Genomic DNA, 21,983 nt, shown 5'->3' with positions numbered 1-21,983 from the left:
GCCCTGTACTGTGAGACCCAATGGGAACAAAAGCTTGATCAAGAATGTTCATGCAATATCAGGGATCAGCGTGTCTTACGCCTGTTGTAGATGTAGGAATGCCTTGCAATATTGACAAAAGTCAAGCATCCCTAACTATTTGGGACCGTTCCTGAACGGGAGAATTCTACAGATAATGACAGTTCACTCTAAAAATAAATAATTACTTATGTCGGATCTTCCGTAAGCCACAAATCTGCATTTATTAATCTAAAAAGCTCCAATGTTAGATTAGGGTTGCTTTCAAAATTGATTATATTTTTTGCAAGGTATTCAGATTGCAGTCACCCAAGTACAGAGTATGACACAGTCTTACGTGTTATAATTGGTAGAATCAGAAAGCGTCTACGCAGACGACAGTGGGACCTTGGAAATCCCGCCCTATAAATGTTTAAAGATAAAAAACGTGAAGAACGATGGTACATAACTCTTCACCATGAAGAACGTAAGTGAAACAGATCTCGTATGTCATCCTATATAGGGACATGCAGTCCAGTGCTGACATTTAATCTGTACTGAGGGGGAATATGTTGAATGATTCGTTAAAGAACAACTCACAGTTTAACTGCCTATGTAATATTAGATCCATGGTGGCATAGGGTCAGTTTAAGGTGGTAGGTTATAAAATATTCGATATATTTAGTATTTTGTCATTCAAAAGTGTATCACTGGTTTAAAAGTTGATTTCTGACTAATTTACAGGGCCTAACAGGATTGAGGGAGTCTTTTTAAATAAATTTGGGAGAGTGTGGTATTGATAAAGCTTGTTGTGGGTCACCAGACAAACCATCTAGAGATGTTTTTTGTAAACTATCTAAGAAGCAGAGCAAGAATAATGGTTAAACAAATGAAACGTATGTTACTGACATAGGTCCGACCCTCCAAGCTATCTTTTGATATTTACATATTCCTTGGTCGATGATTTACTATTTACACAACACAATTATATCTGTTAAAACTAAATGTACGATAAGTTTCATAAATGTCTCCTTTAGGAGTTCGTAAATGGCCTGTTGTAAGGCTAAATTTCTATTAAATATCCAAATTACATTCATTATACAATGTCAGCTCAAATTTCCTGTCTTTAATCCGGGTCTATCATTGTTACATGACCTATCTATTGTATGTATTATTACTTTGTTCTCGTCCTTTACTTGCATGAAATATTGGCCACAGGACGTTAAGCAACCACCAATCAATCATTCATATCAGCATCCGATTTCATCTGGATGGATGCACCCGCCTGATGAAGCTAGTATGTCAATCTATAGAATATAACACTCATTAGCGTGATTAATTTACATTCTTATGCATTTACATATGTATATATATAATATATACAAATAATTAAGCAATACCTTAATGTTTTGAATATTGATATCAATTTTTAAATCAGATGAAATAATCTGTTGTTTATTGATTTTGATGGGGTTAATCGGAATATCCGCATCAGTTGCATGCAGCTGGCTTTCAATTGAATATAGAATAATGAATAACGAAGCGACTGCTGACTTCACGGAGAACTATTTTACGAGCTTCTCGTTAAAGTGGTGGTAACCGGTGGTGTACGAAAATATGTACTTGTCTCATTAATTGTATGACGTAAGATTATTCAAAGGATTATCAGATTATTCGCAGAAACAAATCGGATACGGCGAAAAGAAAGACAAACGAAACGGAAATGCATTTATCTGCAAAAAACGTTCAATTATTTTTTTTTAACATTGATTTTATTACTAACTGTATATTAGCGGATACTGCAAATATTGAAAATAGAAGAACTATTTAAATACGTGCTAATATTTTGAAGAAATGTTCACATATAGTGTTTAATCTTGAAAAAAAAAGTCTTAAAAATTTAACTCTTCATGCTTTATACATGAAATGAGAAGAGAATGAGATTCGCAAGTGTATGCGTCATATTACATGTACATATTACACAGTAAGTCTATATGTTGATCGATAAACATATGCATCACAATACTGAAATGCTAATAAATAATATATTGCAAGATTACCAGTAATTACATGATGATCTGAAGTCCTAAATAAAAATGTGACAAACTATTAAGTACGCCAAATAATAATTTGTTGATTCACATTTTAAGAAATGAAATAGCGTAATAGCTATCTTCCAGATTGTGCGTATTTCCCACTTTTACTTGTCTTAATGATATCAGAATAATAAATTATGTATGTGTGTGCAACATCTAAATACATATTGTTCATACACATGTTTGTTTTTATTTTCTTTTATAGATACATCCTGTCCATCTTCTCAAATTGAACATGTCTGTGCCATTATGGGTTCGTCACCGATACTTGAATTTATATACAAATTGCCTGTTTATAAAAGCAAAATTAAAGTAATTTCTTTTAGCAAGTACCGGATAAGAATCGCTAACGTTACAATACATACAGACATTCAAATTTACAATGTTACCCATGAAGACGAAGGTTTTTATAGATGCGTTTTTGCAGCTTCGCGGCAGTAATACAAAGCTGCAAGTAGTCAGTAAGTAGTTGTTTATCTAATGGGGAGGAGGTATACCTTTACTATATACCAATTTGTTGTATAAAAAAATGCTTAATGATAAAAAAGATTGTAGGTATTTTTATTGATGAAATGCATGTTAATAAGAAAATGGGCGGGGGTGGGGTGGGAAACTGTTGCTAGACGTGATTGATGTTTTCATAACAAGTGTGACATAATTTAAATCCAATCATGTAATATTCTTTGCATTGTCCAAAGTCTTTTTGGGAAGTTTGTTTATACAGGAACTAGGAGATCATTGTTTTGGGGCATCCGATACAGTTTTACGTTATATTGTCATTATTTTAATTTTGAAATATGTTGTAGGCCTGGGCGAGCTATAAAAGAAATCACAAAATAAAACATAGGTCACCGTGATTGTTTTCGAGAAAATTGAGACTGAAAATTGGGGATTTTTGCATTTTTGTAAAAAAGTTAGGTAAAGTTATAAAAATTTTGGAGTTGATATTCTTGGTCATAAAAAAATAATTCAGCAAAAACTGATCAATTAATTATTGTATCTTTATTTCCTGTGACTTTTCCTCCTATATTCATCAATACGAAGGTAGGACGGAAGGTCACAAAAAAAAATAATTGAAGGACAAGAAGTCAAAAATTAGTTTTTAGATAATTTTTTGGCAAAGATTTAAAAAAAACAAATTTCCTCAACTTTTACATATTGAAAACATTTGTAGTAAACCATCAATATTTATACATTTTTGCTAGAAAAAAAAAGAATATCAAGAGGACTTATCGACTACCTTCATGGCACCAATAAATATATATCCTTTGTATGGTTCAAATTCATTTCATCTCTATCCAAAAATGCTAATATAAAAAAAAGGAGATGTGTGGTATGACTGCAAATGAAGCAACTATCTACCAGAGTTCAAATGATAATAAAGGGTTCGACATGAAACATGTGAAACAATGCAAACTCGTAAAACTAACGAAATAATCTATACAATACAATTTACGAAAAACAAATATGACCGACAACCACCAACTACACACAAATAAATTTTGAATTTCTGTCCTGACAATTTTATTACTTTTAAAGTTTATGAATTACAACAACTTCTGCTATGAGGAAGTATTTTGTTTATTTTGGAACTTACAATTTTTTGTAATTTTATTATTGACAATGATAGAAGAAAACTAAGAGTTTCATTGTATATCACCAGAAAGTTGAAAATAAATGAGAAAAATACAGTCACTGCTGTTTCTCATATTGCGATTTAGATGAAATTGTTTTTGTTTAAACATTTGTATTTCTATAAATAGCAAGCTCTCTACATTCTCTGCTATGGATAAATGTTGATGGTAGTTTCGTCAATGTCTCTATTTAAGCTATTGGTGTTTTTTTTAAATAACTACATACATTATTTTGTCTTGTTGGATTGCGGTCTCGTTGATTTGTACCCTTATCTCCTCTTATTCATATTGATTTCCAAATAATGTTGGTGACATACACTTGTCAGAGGTTTTGATAGGAATTCGTATATAGGACAAGGAAAATAATATATTTGAAATCCTTCCATGACACAATAATGCCTTTAAAAATACATATAGTTCTAATCATGCAGTCAGTATTTAAAAGGATATTTATTTTTATGTAACAATTGAATAAAATTTACGGTATTTAAACGAAAAAATCAAAGTGTACATCAATATTGCAAAAGAAAATTGTGTATTTACAACACACACGTAAAACTAGATTTAAAAACTTACTTTTCATTGCTTCATATTTTACTGGATATCAGAGTTTTTATGCAAGTTGCATGTTGAGTGCAACTTTAGATACGAAACCATGTTGATATTTTGTAGAAAACCTGCTTTCTGCAATAATTTAACATAAATCCTGTATTTTTAACACATTTTAACCAGTCAAAATGACAAAATTGTTCCCGTCGTAAAATATATGTTTTAATGGGAAGAAAAATCTTTGTAAAAAGTCTTTAACTGTTTGTCGTTATAACATGTAAAGTGATACACTGTTCGATTGCATTTTTGTTTTGTTTTATTATCATTTGAGTATTTTTTTTTCTATTGATTCGTAGTAATTGAGATAATATTTAAGTTCTTTGTAATCAGCAAAGTTTTGACTTATCAAGTAGTATTTGCATGTCAAACAACTACCGTATTTTTCAGTCATTGCAATTAGTCCTGGCCTAAAAGGAAAATAACCTATGTATGTAGCGTCTATAGTGGTCAATATCCGAACGATTGAATGAACTACTGGTTTTTTGTCTAACACTATTCACAAAGTACACAACAACGTTACAGGAACAAGAAAAAAAAACCAGTGAAAATATGATTTATGTGATCCGTCGCACTTCAACGTTAACACCATCGCACTTCGGTGTAACCATCGCATTTCAGCGTGACCATCGCGGTTCGGAGTACTATCGCGGTTCAGAGTCCTACATATATACTTGAAAAATCATGTTGGTTGTACTAAACCCCTTACCTTAGAATATTCTACATCCAATACTCGGAAAACGGAAAAACAAATAATCCATCAACATAATATGCATACATATTAGTTTTTTTCTTCTGACACGCCACTTAGAGACACAAAAAAAAAAAAATCCTTGCATTCCTAATACAAGAAAGACGTGCTTGTTCAATGACTTAAAAAATGAACATTGACGAACTTTATTCAATTTATTTTCATATTGTGTATACTACTGTTCACAAATACTCCTTTTAGTGAGAAGATAATCAGTTTGCACTTACAATTATGCATGCGTATTACTGGGTACAACACTGGGGGAAAAAGTCACTACAAAATTAAATAAAATACTTAATATGTTAGACTCTGATGATTTATTTTCATTATTTAAGTGATCGAAATTAAAACAAAACAGGCAATTCTTTGGAAATATTGTTGTTAGCTATTTGGGTCTCTGTTCCATTATTTCCCGAGTGTAACCAGTGATTTGGAATTTCTTTTTTACAAAAAGTCCTGAAATTGAATGAATCCCTCTGAGCAACTGTGGCGCAGAATATTACTTTTAAAGACCTATTAATATAATGCTTTGACCTGTTGTTTTGAATTTTTGTGTTTTCAAAGTCCACTTCATTCTGTTTTAATACTAAACAATCGACAGCAAAAGATGTATTATCGCAAATATCAATTACAAACTTTAAATCTGATTAAAGAATATGCAAAGTTTTGGTTAATTCCAAAAAATGCCAACATAGATTCAAAATTGTATGTCGAAAAGATTTAAAAGCTTACTTACCGGGCCCGATTAGGTGGTGTTACATCTTACAAAGTCTATCCAAATTATTTGTGCAAAGAATTCCGCTAAAGCCGGTGCTAGGGGCCTTCTTAAACTTGGAGTGAGGTGAGAGTTTTTTGGCTCCGTGTTGAAGGCCTCACTGTAACTTTGAGATGAAGAACATCAATAAAAGCGCCGTTCCTTTGCGTTTTGTGTGTTTTATTTTCGCTGTGCATGAACTGATTTTGTGTCATGGATGGATACCCCATATCCTTTGTTTTTCTATAATGTGAAAATAAAACTTGTTTTAATTTGACTGTAAACGAGTCTTAAATACTATGAATAAAAAATTTATACTGTATTTTCTAAGTATTTTGTTTTTTTCCTGGACATTGTTTTTATAGGGAATGTGAATCGATCTACTCAATCTGAATTTGAAAATAAAAACTTGAAAATAGGTGGTTTTCGTTTTGATATTTTCAAGATTTTGTATTAATTGCGCTTCTTACGTGTATGAATGTAAAAACAGAAAAGACGGTCAACAGTAGAACACAATAAGAACCCATTGCAATTTCAACTGTTTGTTGAAATGTGCATATAAAGATGTTGTCTGTCATAATTTATTTCATCTTTCCGTTCAAAGGTTCTAAAAGTTTAATGAATGTTTTTGTAAAACAAAGAACAAAATTAGAAATTCTAAAGTCATACGTTATTGAAGTACATTGTATAGACAGCAGTAACGCCAGATGACAAAAAAAAAAAAAAAAAATAACAGTCCAAACAACACAACAATACGATTTCAAAACTCAACCGTAAGACTTAACACAGATAACACAATAATCGTGGTAACCTCAGGTACTGTGATAATCAAATCACTTGTAATGGGTCACATATAAGTTAATTTTTAAATGAAATTCAAGTTCATACATTAGACTTTTTTCAGAAGAAATCACATCATTATGTAGATGAAAATTAATATAATAGTTACTTCTATTATTAAGTTAAATTATGACTACACAAAGTCATAGTATATAATTGTTTTATATCAAAATACTTTATTCAAGACAAAATGGGTCAATTTACATATAAGTTACATCAAAACTCACTTCATTAGTATAATGTATACCCTTATGTATATTGTGTGTCCTTCTCAATCATAACATTAAATAATATCTAGAGTGTTTGTACTGTATGCGTACAGTTTTTGACCTAAATAACAGGAGACATTTGTAATATGGGAAAGTACTTGAGACATACACTTACAAAATACAAGATGTTAAGCATCGAAGGTGATATGTAGTTTCGTGCAGGACAACATGAACATAGTAAGTAAAACTACTTTTCAGTGTTATTGTGCTATGGTCATTTTTGTATTCATGTCTTTCATTTTTGCTTATTTACTTTGTCCATAGAGTGTATATATGCCATTTTGTTTTTCCTTTGCTGAAATTGTTATTTGTTTTTATGGTGATAAAGATTATAACACAATTTTGATTGTTGTACCTCAGTTCTTGACATTTTTACCTATTATGTCTGTTTGTTTTGTTCACACATTGTTGTCAAATATAGTGGCATTTTATGCGACTGTCATACAAGTGAGAGGTTTAGCTAGCTATACAACAAGGTTTGATCCACAATTTTCTACATAAGGAAATGCCTGTACCAAGCCAAGAATATGACAGTTGTTTTCCATTCGTTTGATGTGTTTTAGCTTTAGATTTTGCAATTTGATAAAGGACTTTCCGTTTTGAATTTTCCTCGGAGTTCGGTATTTTTGTTATTTTACTTTTTTTTTCAATTTGAGATAGATGAAAAATTGTTCTTTAATTACAGACTTACAATTCATAAACCAAACAGACCAACAGACAATAGTTGGACAAGAAGGGGCAGAACTGGACATCAACTGTACATCTGACACAAAACAGATCATTACTGCTTTAAAGTTAGAATCGAAAGGAACAATCAAAGCCATTGGTGACAATCAAACTGTGAGCTATTCATTTATACCAGACAGAACAGATCATATGACAAAATATAAATGTATAGACAGTGCACACTCGTCAATTATGATTGAAGTTAAATTAACTATTAAGTGTAAGTATGTACACTGCATGAAAAGTTATAAATATGATAATCTGGAAACAAAGCTAAAGCAGACTGTTCGTGGTCAAAACACCATGGGCGTTTTTCTCTCTGTTCGTATTGTCATAAAAATGACGATGAAAATCTTCCGTATTCATATATCATACCTTTCGTTACTTTAACAAATCCGTATAAAGACCGATGATATCGAAGGGTGGTCATGATTTTGTTTTACAGTTAAAGTTAAACTGCCATCTTCTTTATATTAAAATATAGTACTCAAGTACATTCAACCGGCGGTTTCAATCGCAGTAGATTCTTAAAATCTCTAAAGATCTACTGAAAAATCTCCTATTACATTCTTTGCAATTTTGCATGAACGTTTGATTTTTCTACTCTTTACACAACTTTTTCTTATCCACAAGTATGTGAATCGTAAGACCGAAAACGTCGACTCATTAAACAGCCTTTCTACACCACTTGGAATTGTAGATACAAATGTCTTGTCATACAAAAACTTACTTTGTGAAGATCCGCTTTGACTTTATGTTAGACAACATATTTTGTGAAATTAGATGGATTTATATTGAGCAGACGGTTTACCAATGGATACTAATTGTTCACCACTACTGTGCGACAAATTTTTGTACAAATTTGAAGCAGAATGCATTCACACGATTATTTCAACTTTCCATCAGTCAATATTGTTCTATTAAGGCATACAGATATCTCAATTGAAATGGTACACTCGTACATATTCACATTATACGGACTTCATTAGAAGGTGTGTGTTACTTATACAAAAACTGCTCCAACAGAGTTATGAGGATGAACGACTTAACTCTACGCTACATATTAAGTTTTTCGCTCAACATCACGGATTGATAGACCGATACGATATTTCTGTGTCTCAACTGACTATCAATATGTGTTTGTAGTCTCAAAACTTTAAATAAAAAAATAGTCGTCTGATCTGTAATGTCACCGAATCTGATGCGTCCATTCTCAATTTGTCAGTTTTGGCAGTTTTGACATGGCGGGGGATGCATGTATAGCAGGATATGCTTACCTTGTTAAGACATCCGGTATCGTTACTAATAAAGTTCATGCGATTCACTCACTTCTTTATTCGCGGCGGGAAATCAAATTTACGCCCTATCTGGATATTACCGAGTCGGCTTCAATTGAACTTGATTAGAGGCAACCTTTAATTATCGATGTTTAAATCTGAAAACCAAAAAAGGAAAAGAATTGCATGAACCCCAAAAGAAACGAGATATGGTGTAGTAACAGGGTAAGCATCTCCTTTTTTGCATGTTACCTGCTATCTAAACTCACATTCAAAATGTCACAATCGGGAATAGAAAATTATCGGTAAATATGTAACACTCCAAAACGTGTCCATTCTCCCCAAACATGTCCGTTATATTCAATATTGCCCAAACGTGTCCGATTTCATAACCCCCAAACGTGTCCGATAATTGTTATTCGCCAAAACGTGTCCACTGTTAAACGCCAGAACGTCTCACGTCTTTTAGTGCTAATATATGTACAAATGACATCAATAACGTTTACGGCAATTCTATGATGGGGGACACAGTTGATGAAGTGGTCATTTATTATCATTAGTTTGCTCAATGCCGGTTGTTAATGATTATCATAATTGCAAATTTAATCTGTAACATATGAATTAATAATTAATGAAATTGCTTATTGTCCAGTTGCAAGTGTTTCATGTATATGTAGAGCGAACATACAAATAATTTTAGTACAGTTGAATTAATTGTTTACTAAATGAATTATTTTGTACTATTAAACTCCGATATATGCCTTTTTATATCATTCCTGTTGGCGAATATTACACGGCGAGCTTTCAATTATAGAATTGACTTCCCTTTTTACAACAGTTCTGATACAAACTGGTTTTCAGGCCATTTTTTTTAATTTTAGGTTTCGAGCATCACTAAAGACACACGAACAAGAGACATAACGACCAGTAACAAATATTTCATGCATTATTTGAACGACATCATGTTAACAATAAATACTGTAGATATGTTTTATTATCATACTGGGAATTTAGGATTGGGCCTAAATTTTTACGGTTTTTCGGGATTGACACTAGTTGGGATTTAATCTTAAAAAATTTGAGAGCGAGTAAAGACCGATTTTTTTATGACTTCAGTAAGAAACTACTTTAATCTCCGTTATGTAATAGAGGCCGCTTTAAATAAAAGTTAAATAAAAAAAATGTTGCCTTTCAAAATACAACTAATAGCACCATGAAAGAGTGAATTGCTACAAAGGTTTTAATGCGCAGAGAAAGGGACATTCTCCCTACACCAGGTATCTGATTTAATATCTACAATTTAACTGAGCATGCTTGGCTGCTTACATTTACATCCAACATTGCCGAACGGACGCCCCCGCTTTTACCCAGGTTATAGTGACGGTTTAAAAAAGACCTGAAAGTAATTTATATCTATTTTATAATGAAACAATAAAATGAGTATACGTTAATGAAAAAACAATAACCAAATAACCTACGTATTTATAATATGGACACGAATGATAGTTCCAGTAAAAAAAACAATTAAGCTTGATATGGACACGTTTGGGGGATTGGGCACGTTTGGGTGTTCATTAAAAAATGGACACGTTTGGGCGTTTATACAAACGACACGCTTTGGCGCCCTTTTACATTTAGACATGTTTTGCAGTTCAGTGACGTCATGTGGACACGTTTGGGGGAATCGGACACGTTTGGGGGGAAGGACACGATTCTGAGTGTTACAAATTTACAGACCAGATGACTTTCTTTATCTGGATTCCATTTCATAGTAAACCAATAATGTGAAGTGATAAATAATTTTGTGTGTTGAAAAACATAAAACCAACAACTGGAATGATTTGCAAACTAAGTTATAGCAAGATATCTGATATATTTTTACGTTTATAAATATTTATTTCTCAAACATTAATTCTTACACTATTGAAGTAGTTATTTCTTGGTGGTTTGTTTAAGCTTACCGTGTATGTATTCAAAGGACAAGAAGAAATATTTTTTCAAATTAAAATTATAACTTTGAATTACAGATGCCCCGAAGTTACAATTCGTTACACGAATGGAACGATTGAATGTAATTGCAATGGAGTCCCACCCATTTATAGTGTGTACCGGTTAGATCAAATATCAAAGTATGGGACACTAGTCCGTTCAGTTAATTTGAATAGTACAACATTCACCTTCTACACGGAGCCTTTTCCGTACTAGAGAAATGGAAAATATACGTGTGTTGTGAGTAATGGTATAGCAGATACTAGTGGAAAGATACAACAGACTTTGTCAACAAATGTAAATTATGAAGGTACAAATTGAATGCAAATAACTCTTTATATATATTGTTATTTCGAAGCACTTTTCTAGATATACCTCTCAGACCCAAACATTGGTAAGTGAGGGATGTATAAATGTGAGATATTTCGAGCCAGTTAGGACCAACAGGGAAATGAAAAGAACAACAACATTCATCTTAGTTCATCTTTGTCTGAAGGAATTGGAACATTAATTTCGTTATAATGTCTTAAATATTTTATCTGCTTACCCTTCCGGAGCACCTGAGATCCCCCCCCCCCCCCAGGTTTTGGTGGGGTTCGTGTTGCTTAGTCTTTAGTTTTCTATGTTGTGTCATCTGTACTATTATTTGTCTGTTTGTCTTTTTATTTTTGGCCATGGCGTTGTCAGTTTGTTTTCGTTCTATGAGTTTGACTGTCCCTCTGGTATCTTTCGTCCCTCTTTTATCAACGAGAAATAAAAAAAAACTAGCGTTTATAAATAATGTCAGTACCGAAGCACTACTGCGTACAATCAATTAAAATGTATCATTATGTCTTGCTTTTACCAATATGTTGCAAGACATCGATTAAAACACTTACTACATTTTCGTTACAATCACTCTTTATGAAATTTGCAATTATTCGCAATACTAAGGTTTTTTTTTCTTTGGCCAAGATTACACAAGCCTTAGTTGGCACAACCATTCGACTTAAGTTTTTAATGCTATTCAACATTGTATTTGATTGTGACTTCCAACTGACTTAAATCGCACGCCACTGATCAGTCGTATGTAGACAAAACGTACATCTTTTGTTACATATTATAATCCTAGTATGTTTGATGAGTTTTTACAATAGTTAATAAAATCACATGTTTACTATAACTGCATTAGAATATTAATGCTTGTGATTGGGTTATATCAGCCGTCAATTTCTCTGCTCATTGGTAACATTTATGTGCAATTTGAGTTGACCTTTCTGGTGAATTTAAATGTTGTATTTGGAATATTTAACATATACGAGCATTGAATAGTAATACTGTCTTTTGAGGATTTGCCATATTTGTCCATTTAAGCATTTTAGTCATCAGAAATATAATTTTGGAGATATAAACTTGAAATGTGATCATTATTATTGTCGACAATGCTTTAAAAAAATATCAATATCAATAAAAATGATCATGCTTAGCATGCGTGTTTTAAGTCAATTTGTTTATTTCAATTAACGTATTGACCTTATATTAAACGAGATACTCGTATAATAACACAAACATTGTTTTTGGTAACATTGAATAAGAATATACCATGGGGCAAGCAAACACATAAGTTCTGGCACTAGGTGTATTGCTTGTAGCATTATGTCAGTGTTTTGATACTGACATAATTTGTGACATACTTATCTAAATTAGGCTTTGTTAATTAAGAAATTATTACGAGAACTCAGGTTCCAACTCTCTCATTCAAATTATTCATAAGGAGATTTGACCAACCTTTTTGTTAAGTTATGGATATGTGGATGATATAGCTCCTCAAGCATTTAAGCTTGCAAACATCCTTTGCTTTCACATTTTTATTTTGTTGAATCGTTCCTGATGAATGTAAATGCAGGAATTCCCTTTGAAAAAGCATACAATTTATTTAGTTTATTTTATTTTTAGGAAAGATACAATACATAATTGCAATCAGAACAAATATTTAATGTGACAGCAGTCCATAAAACACCATAAAGCAGACCAAATATTGAAAAACACTGAACCCATATTCAGAAACTGAAGGGATATACTGTATTCCCGCTGAAAGGGAAAACGCTCACGCTTAATTAGCGACAATTGTCATGTTGTTTACGAAGTTCCTGTCTGAGTGGTGAATACTAAATAAATAGAGTTGCCAGAAATGTTTTGCATGGTAGATATTTTGCTGGTTTTAATTCTGTGGTTTGTTCTCCAACCGATTGAAATGCATAATGACCTGTTTAAAATACTCCCACACATTCGATGTCTTTGATGAATGTTTTGGTCATTTGGGATTGTACAACATCTTATTCATTTAAGATTACACTATACATTTAATTACCATGGCCGACGTAGATATGAACGATGATGAGATGTGTTCACCCAAGAAAATTTCCCGAGATCATCGCTTGAGAATTATAAATAAAAAATCTTCATATAACTTTAGATCAAGGGACATGCATGTTTTATTTAACTGCCTCTGCATTGCTTCTACTTCTACTTTTACATTTAAGTCATTATCGTCATTAAGTTTACTATCATGTTGCTGTTGTGTGTGCGCTTAAATACTTAAAAAGTCTTAAATAATTGATAATAGAAAAGAAAAAGAAAATTGTGCTGTACATAACTTTTATACATGGTGCAAAATAAACATGGGACTTTAGTTAAATGGACATGTCGTAGTCTCTAGAACGAACCAAACAGTCACAGAAGCAAGTAAAGTGTAACAATCTCTTATCTTTCTTGGGTAGAAGATGATGCTGATGCTGGTCTTGCAAGATGGTATTTGGAACGAGTGAACTTTGGTATGTCTTGATAAACTGTCTTGTGATATAAGTTTGTCACCAATACCAATTTTCCTCGTTTCATATTTTGTATAGGAGGTTAAGCTTAGCGTTCTTTCTTCTCTCCTCTAGTTTTATCCATTAAATTTGTTGTAGCATGGCTTCAACTGATGTGTTGTGGTACATGTTTATTTCATACCTGACTGACCTTCTTTGTATCATTTCTAGCTTATGCTTGTCTTTTTTTAGGTGTGGATCCCATACGGAACTTGCACATTCAACTGTCGGTCTAACTAATATATAAAAGGCTGAATATGCCTTTTCTTTGATTTGTTTTATTCAAATTTCGTTTAAGAAATCTTATTGTCCTTTAAGCTTTCTGAAAAACATTGTGTATATGAGCACCCCATATTAGTTTAAATGTTATGGTGACTCTTATATATTTGGCTCATGATACATGTTCCAAGTTTTGTCCATTGAGGATGTATTTTTTTGTGTATTGGAATTTGTTTATTACCTGACCATGAATATTAGTTTACATACATTGTATTCTTATCCGCTTGTTCCTATACCTTAACACGACAAAGACATTGATAAACATTACAAATTAATTTTTGTTTACGCCTAAAATAATTTTGTACGCAGGTATAGTCGAACGAGGAAGTCACGGTTGTCTGAAGGAAATATGACTCCTAGAGGGGAATATGCAGTTTTGTTTAATGTAACGTGGAATGGTCTCAAACAATTAAATGTTGATTTAGCTATCAAGTAAATGTTCAGGAAAATTTTGAAATAAGGTGAAAGAAGACATACGGACTTTATATGAAGATTAGCACGTGTACTAAACGAAAACCAAAAGATACCAATGTGATTTTCAAACTCATAAGTCAAAAAACAATCTGAAAATCACATGGCAAAAAACGAAAAACGACGAAAAGACAAACAACAGTACATAAAACACAACATACAAAACCTAAGGACTTAACCCCACCAAAAACTAGGGGTGATCTCAGGTGTTCCGAAAGGTACTAACTAAAAAAAAAAGGTGGAATGTTAGAAATTGATCTATTTCAACAATTGTAAAGGTTAATCTCTTTTAAATAAAAGCTAAACTTGCGGAAAAGTAAACACAAAATATTGTTTTTTAAATTATATAAATATGTCAATATATTACTTATAATTATACTGCATCACTTAGCACTTTGTTGAACGTTTAGTAAAATACAGGTTTGTTTGGGGTATCCTACTTCTAATGTTGAATGAATAGGTACGTGCTTGATATCGTTTGTCAGACTTAGGTACCTGGGAAAACTTCTAAAAGTTCAATTTTTTTTGGCTAATTTATTTCGTATACAGTATCGAAGCATGGCTCAATCATTTTTTTTCACCGAAAAATTGTAAATAAATACACATAGACGCCGTATCCACAACCTACGCAAAAGGGTCAATTACGACTGTAAATGTTAATTATCACCTGTGATTCTATTTGGGGGAAAATATTGTTATTAATTATGCACATTAATAAATGTGCTATTTCAAGAGCATAAAAAAACTGAGGCCAGCTGTTTTAAATGTATTTTATTTTCTATTACCTAACGATTACTCATTGATCAATTCTGTGTATGGAAATATTCATTCCTGCACAATGACATTATAATAAAAGTCTTTAAAAAATACCACCAGCAAACCGAAAGGCTCTCATATCGTCGTTTATCACTAGTAGGAGAAAACATTCAAGTTTGAAGTTTGAAGCACAAATAATATATATAACAAAGGTTTTAGCATATTTGAGCTCTTCTATTGTAAGGTCCACCTGTATTTGCAAAAGAAAACAGATACGTCAAGATTGGAAAAGTTGGACAGTCATCAGTTACAATGTCATTTCATATCTACAGCTGTCCTGATGTTGAAGAAATATTCCTTGAAAAATTAGGACGGATGCGTGGTCAAAAAAGAGAAATAAATAAATACGTTTTGAAAGCTACATTGCTATACAATGAATTTGACAACAAAGTTGGAATTCCAGGTTATGATATTTTGATTGAAAGTGATGTATTATACATAGATGATTTGCAACCCTATTGTATAACAGTAACGAATCGTCTAGGCGCAAGCGAGTATCTTTTTGCAATTACTAAGAAAGGAAAGTAGAAATGAAATTTCAGTACTATGGAATTACTTGAGCTAGTGATAGTGTGTTTCTAATTGGAATTCAGTTGATAAAATACAAAACAATGTTCACTTATACTCTATCTGATTCTTACCACTTTTGATATTCTAACGGCTGCCATCCTGGCCTTGTTTACCTTTGACAATTAAAGGCCCAATATTCTACGTCATCTATAGCGTACGTTGCGTTTGTCAAAAACTGCTGATTCATTAATTATCCTAGATACCAATTGTTGTGGATCAACGAACAATTGCATTTTCGTGGATATTTGAATTGGAGTCTTCAGTAAACTATACAAGCCTAGAAAAAATTTGTACTTCGTTGAGTTCCACAAATAACAACAAAATCAACGGAAATTGATATCCCAAGAATACAAATGAATCCACAGTACGACTTTTTTATGGCATATTGGGAACAATACGGATGTTCTATTGACAATCAGGAATTGGTGAACCTCGTTTTATGAGGAGCTGCTTGTGGCCCAATATTAAACTTACTGAGTAGTGATTTGTGCATTCTTGTATGTGCTGTATCAATGTGCATGTGGTTTTTGCATCAACTACATTTATTTGCCACTCAGGTTTGATTTTAACAGAACCTCTATTTATTCTATTTCCTTAAATCCTTGTTGTAATTTTGATATCGTAATACCACTCATAACCAATATTATAAATCCATAGAAAGTTGATCAAGTTAAGTTTAAAGGATATACATGTATGAGGTATCATCTGATGATAGTCATATATTTTACAGACGGTCATTTTATTTTATGACAATATGACAAAATGCATTAATCGGCAAAACTTTATACTTTAAATTAGGAATTAACATATGAAATGATCAAACTTAATACTTTTACCATATTAATGTTAGAATTTTATCCATTTTAGAGGACCGTGTAATAAATCAAAGTGAGAGGAATTATGTTTTCACAATTTGCATCCTAGATGCGGTTCTATTTGGTTCGATCATTGTCCATGTCGGATTCTGTGTACAACGTGTAAGGCCTAGGGTTCCAATACTTTCAAATGTGAATGAGGACCGCACTTATCATACATATGATGGTCAATCTCGTACGGCGCTGTCATCAACATACGTTCGTCAGACACAAACGACAATGAAGGCCAGAACCTGCCGCCCCAAGATGCAGCTCATATTTCAAATGAAGCCAATGTGCAATCAACCGATAATAATTTGACTGAATTGAATGCCGACTTTCCCAATGATGATTTACCACAACGTGAGGTTACTGACGTGCAAGAGCAACACATGAATTATTCTATGAATGACACGAACATAATAGATGATAAAGAACAGTCAAGTGACCAAAAGAGTCAAACTAGCAATGACTCTGACAGTGAATCATCACAGAATGTTATGGTTGGCAATGTTGGTGATGGATATGAAAACCCTTATCAGACTGTATTACAAGATCATCCAGAGAGTCATCAGTACACTCAGATCACAATAGAAAGAAACACCAGCATCTCATCTGCGGAATCAAATTGTGAAATACAAATACTTGAAAAGAGTTTGACAAAGGAAGCGGGTTACATCAATCTGCAATTCTAATTTTCATTGAAACTGAACCCGAAGGCAAATTTCGGGTAAAATATGCAAACAATTAGAATATGTATGCACACAATCAGATTGTTTAAAACATTACTTTTTCTTTATTCAAATACAGGGACCGTTCATATGATACAATTCAGTAGTGTGTACTTTCACAGATGATAACGGATGTGTTCTTAATGTCGTAACCTCACTCCCGTACCCTTTTCACGAATGTGACCTACCGAATTAGATTTATTACCGGTTATGTAATAACATGAGCAATACAACAGGTGCCACATGGGGAGCAGGATCTGCTTACCCTTCCGGAGCACCTGAGATCACCCCCAGTTTTTGATGGGGTTCGTGTTGCTCAGTCTTTAGTTTTCTATGTTGTGTTTTGTGTACACTTGTTTGTCTATTAGTCTTTTTCTTTTTTAGCCATGACGTTGTCTGTTTATTTTCGACATATGAATTTGAATGTCCCTCTGCATCTTTCACCCTTCTTTTGAATCTGTTTTATATGTGTTGATCTTAACAACACTATCTTTTCTTAATCTATTTTGATGTTTAAATTTGTTAATAATCATGTTAAAACATTTTTTTTTTTTATATTTTTTATATTACTTTTAGTTATTCATAAATCGGTTTTTACTTCTATTTGTGTGAAAAGGAACAATCACTAATTAATCAAATGATAATTAGTAGAAACAAGAACAAATTTGTGTTTCAAAGGTAATAATTTAAACGCTAAGAAAAATGAAAAAAGGTATATGCCCTAAACTCCCGTGATTTCACGTACGGACGAAAAAGGCGACAGGACAAAGGCGCTTTAAATTAACTCTAGTGCAGGCACTTATATACACATAATATAGTTGTCTTTTGGTCTCTGATGGATGGTTGTCTCATCGGCAATCATACTACATATATATTTATGTTTATTAGATATCATGATTTATTATGGTCGCATTGTGACTGATTGTTATTTATACACATGAAAATAGTTTGTATTCTTACATGTTTATATTTTGTTTCTTTTTGTCATTATTTTTTTTATTATTTTGTCATTTCTTTCTAACTAATCGTTGTTAATAAAAAATTGGTTTGTAATGCATCTATTTTATTTTGTTACACATGATTACTAAATTCCGCCATGTGCGCCATAATAGGCTTAAAACATCTTGCTTGCATCTTGTATCTAGTATATAACAGCTAAGCGAAAAAGTAAAGTGTTACAACTGTTTCAGTAAAGATGAGAAAACTTTACATTGTTATTCTTTTTATTTGGTCAAGTTTTGTTAGCGAATAAGGTGCTTTTAATAACATGTTTTCATCAATTATCGTTATAAATATATTTCTTTCTCATTTGTCTGAGAAATATGTTTTTTTTTACTATTGACATATGAATATATAAAGATCAGTGTCATACCGAGTATCTGTTATGCAAGGGCTAAACTTAGAATATGATACACATTTAAATGTTATATACAACTGGATTTGGTATGACAATAGATATAAAGAGATATGGTATGAGTGCCAATGAGACAACTCTCGATCCAAGTCACAATTTGTTAAAAGTAAATATAGGTCAAAGTACAGCCTTCAACACGGTGCTTTGGCTCACACAAAACAGCAAGCTATAAAGGGCCCCAAACATGACTAGTGTAAAACCATTCAAACAGGAAAACCAACGGTCTAATCTATATAAAAAACGAGAAACGAGAAACACTTACGAACCACATCAACAAACGACAACCAAGCATTATTAAATTGTTTTCCAATTTCATTCAGACATTTTGATTATATAGTTCAAAAGTTAAAATGCAGTTCGCTGTTTGCTGTCAACTATAGCGACCATTTCCATTCTTGTGGTTAATATATTGATGGTTAAATGCTATCAGTGAACTTTCATGTAAACTAGAATAATTTTTGCTTAACTTTAAGTTTTGGAAGATATAAGCATTATCATTAAACTAGATTTTCAATCAATTCAAAGATTAACATTGTAATAATAAAATGCTACGAATAATCGGATATCATAGTTTTCGATTCTATTATATATTTCCTCTTAACTCTTTAATAAAGTAAGTTTAAAATATATATATCACTTTTTTCGTGTGTTTATTTTTGTTTCAAAACAAATATGTCCACAATGACGATTCAATAGTAGGTCATTGTAACTTTGGTCAATTCTACATTGCGTTTGAGAAACATTATTTTGGCTTTATATAACATTTGTCATTGATTACAATAAAACATTTTTTTTTATCAAAAAAGTTAAACAAAATTTCGAACTCAAAGGTAAATTTTAAAAAGGGGAAGTCCATAAAAACTGACAAAACCAAACGCTATCAACCAATGGACAGAGTGGAATAAAACTGTCATATGCATGAATTGGTATATGCATTTTCGAAAGAAAATGATGGTTTAACGTGGTTAACCCGAACATAGGATATAGAATAATATAGAACGTAAAATCATTTTATTTTGTTTTGATTGGTGAGTTGGCATGAGAAGCCTGTATTCAACCGTTGTAATCAGTTTTGAGTTTGTGAGTTTATACTATACGTAAAAAAAGCATGAAGTTACAGCCACTGTAATAATAACAAAATCCGCAATTAATAAGCAACGACCAATTATTGTATTTTCACGTGGAAAGAGGGAAGCATGTTGGTAAAAACAATTGACCGGACAAGATGGACAAATCAGCCAATAATTTCAAAGGATGCAATGGCACTTTGATTACATTTTCCCACACAAACATGTGTAAACGCAATTAGATCAATAGTCTTCTTTATACTTTAAGATAATGATTAAAGTTATATAAAATATTTTATAATATATTTAAAAATACCCAAAGAAACAATACCTTTTTGCTTTGTTGATGAAAATTTGAAAAACGTCATAAAATTACATGTTGGTTAACTAAATTACTGAACATTTTATTGAAATGTATTTTTTGCAATTAAACCAATATTATGTTTGACATAACAATGTAACAAATACCGAAACAGTTTGTAGAAACTATTTGATTGGATGCTTTAAGGTTACCAAACATTGCCCCTTTGAGGATGTGTTTAGATCTTACATTGGCAACATACACATATTACAGAGGAAAGTGATCGACCTGATTTTAATCAGATTGTGAAACGTGCCTACAAAGCATAATTCATAAAGTCTTGTCCGCAGACGTCAGATTGTTAGTCAGTTTTCTAAGTAACTGAAGAAGATATAAATGATGAAGTACTCTGTACCTTTAAAAACTGCAAATTCTGAAATTATTTCGATGTTTTTATTAATTCAAAACTGTGACAGTAACAGGTTTGCAATAATAAAATCAAACTAGCATTTATGATTCGTTTCTGCTTTGTACACATTTCCATAAGTAGGTTTCAGAAATTTTCACATAAACAGTTTGAGATTTGCCATCTCTGTTACTTTCTCCACATATTTAAAAAAAAGTTTCCTTTCTGTCGGGAAACATGTAAGAAACGGCGAGATATATGTCCTTCTTATTAAAAGCTGAGAATTGACATTGTTTTCCATGATTTCTGGAAGAAGATAAAAATATATACTTTTTTTTGTTTTTGATAGACACAAAAAAATTCTCATTACAATATACTTTATTTTATTCATTTAAAATTTGTTTTAATCTAATAAAATGATTCTTAAAATATAATACCACAGTTTCCATTTCCTTTATGTATTTTCCCAAAATGTATTATTAGAGGAAGTTTACAATCAATATGTCTATTGTTATTGTGTTTTAATACAATTATGTCCGCAATAACAATAGAATATCAGGTCATTGTAACAATTGTGAATTGGTCATTGTGTATATGGAAGAAGATAAAAATATATACTTTTTTTTGTTTTTGATAGACACAAAAAAATTATCATTACAGTATACTTTATTTTATTCATTTAAAGTTTGTTTTAATCTAATAAAATGATACTTAAATATAATACCACAGTTTCCATTTCCTTTATGTATTTTCCCAAAATGTTTTAATAGAGGAAGTTTACAATCAATATGTCTATTGTTATTGTTTTTTAATACAATTATGTCCGCAATAACAATAGAATATTAGGTTATTGTAACAATTGTGAATTGGTCATTGTGTATATTGTCTGAATGAAACATTTGGCATTGATTCAATGAAAACAAAATATTAAAAATCAAACCAAACATTTGTCTTATATTATCTGGATTGTCAAATAATTGTGTGGTGTTTTGCCTTTATCAAATAACCAACTGCACCCTATTTAAGAATGCTCGTAATTACTAAATGCATACCCAAAATACTGAAAATGATATTTTGCTGAACAGCGCTAGACAATATACCATGGAACAGACAATCTAGCAATCTCCCAGAGAGTTGTTTCAATGGTATTTAACGTGTAGAGGCAATAGCCCAAAATTAGTCATCGGATTTAACGTTCCTATTTCGAATACCGTGGCGTCGTATTAACCACAACTCGGCCTTGACGTTTAATATATCTTGGCAATACCAATTTTAACGAAATTTGC

The sequence above is a fragment of the Mytilus californianus genome, unplaced genomic scaffold (genome assembly GCF_021869535.1).
Source record: "Mytilus californianus isolate M0D057914Y unplaced genomic scaffold, xbMytCali1.0.p SCAF_12, whole genome shotgun sequence".
Classification (NCBI taxonomy): Eukaryota; Metazoa; Mollusca; class Bivalvia; order Mytilida; family Mytilidae; genus Mytilus; species Mytilus californianus.
Note: the sequence above shows the minus strand (reverse complement) of the source record.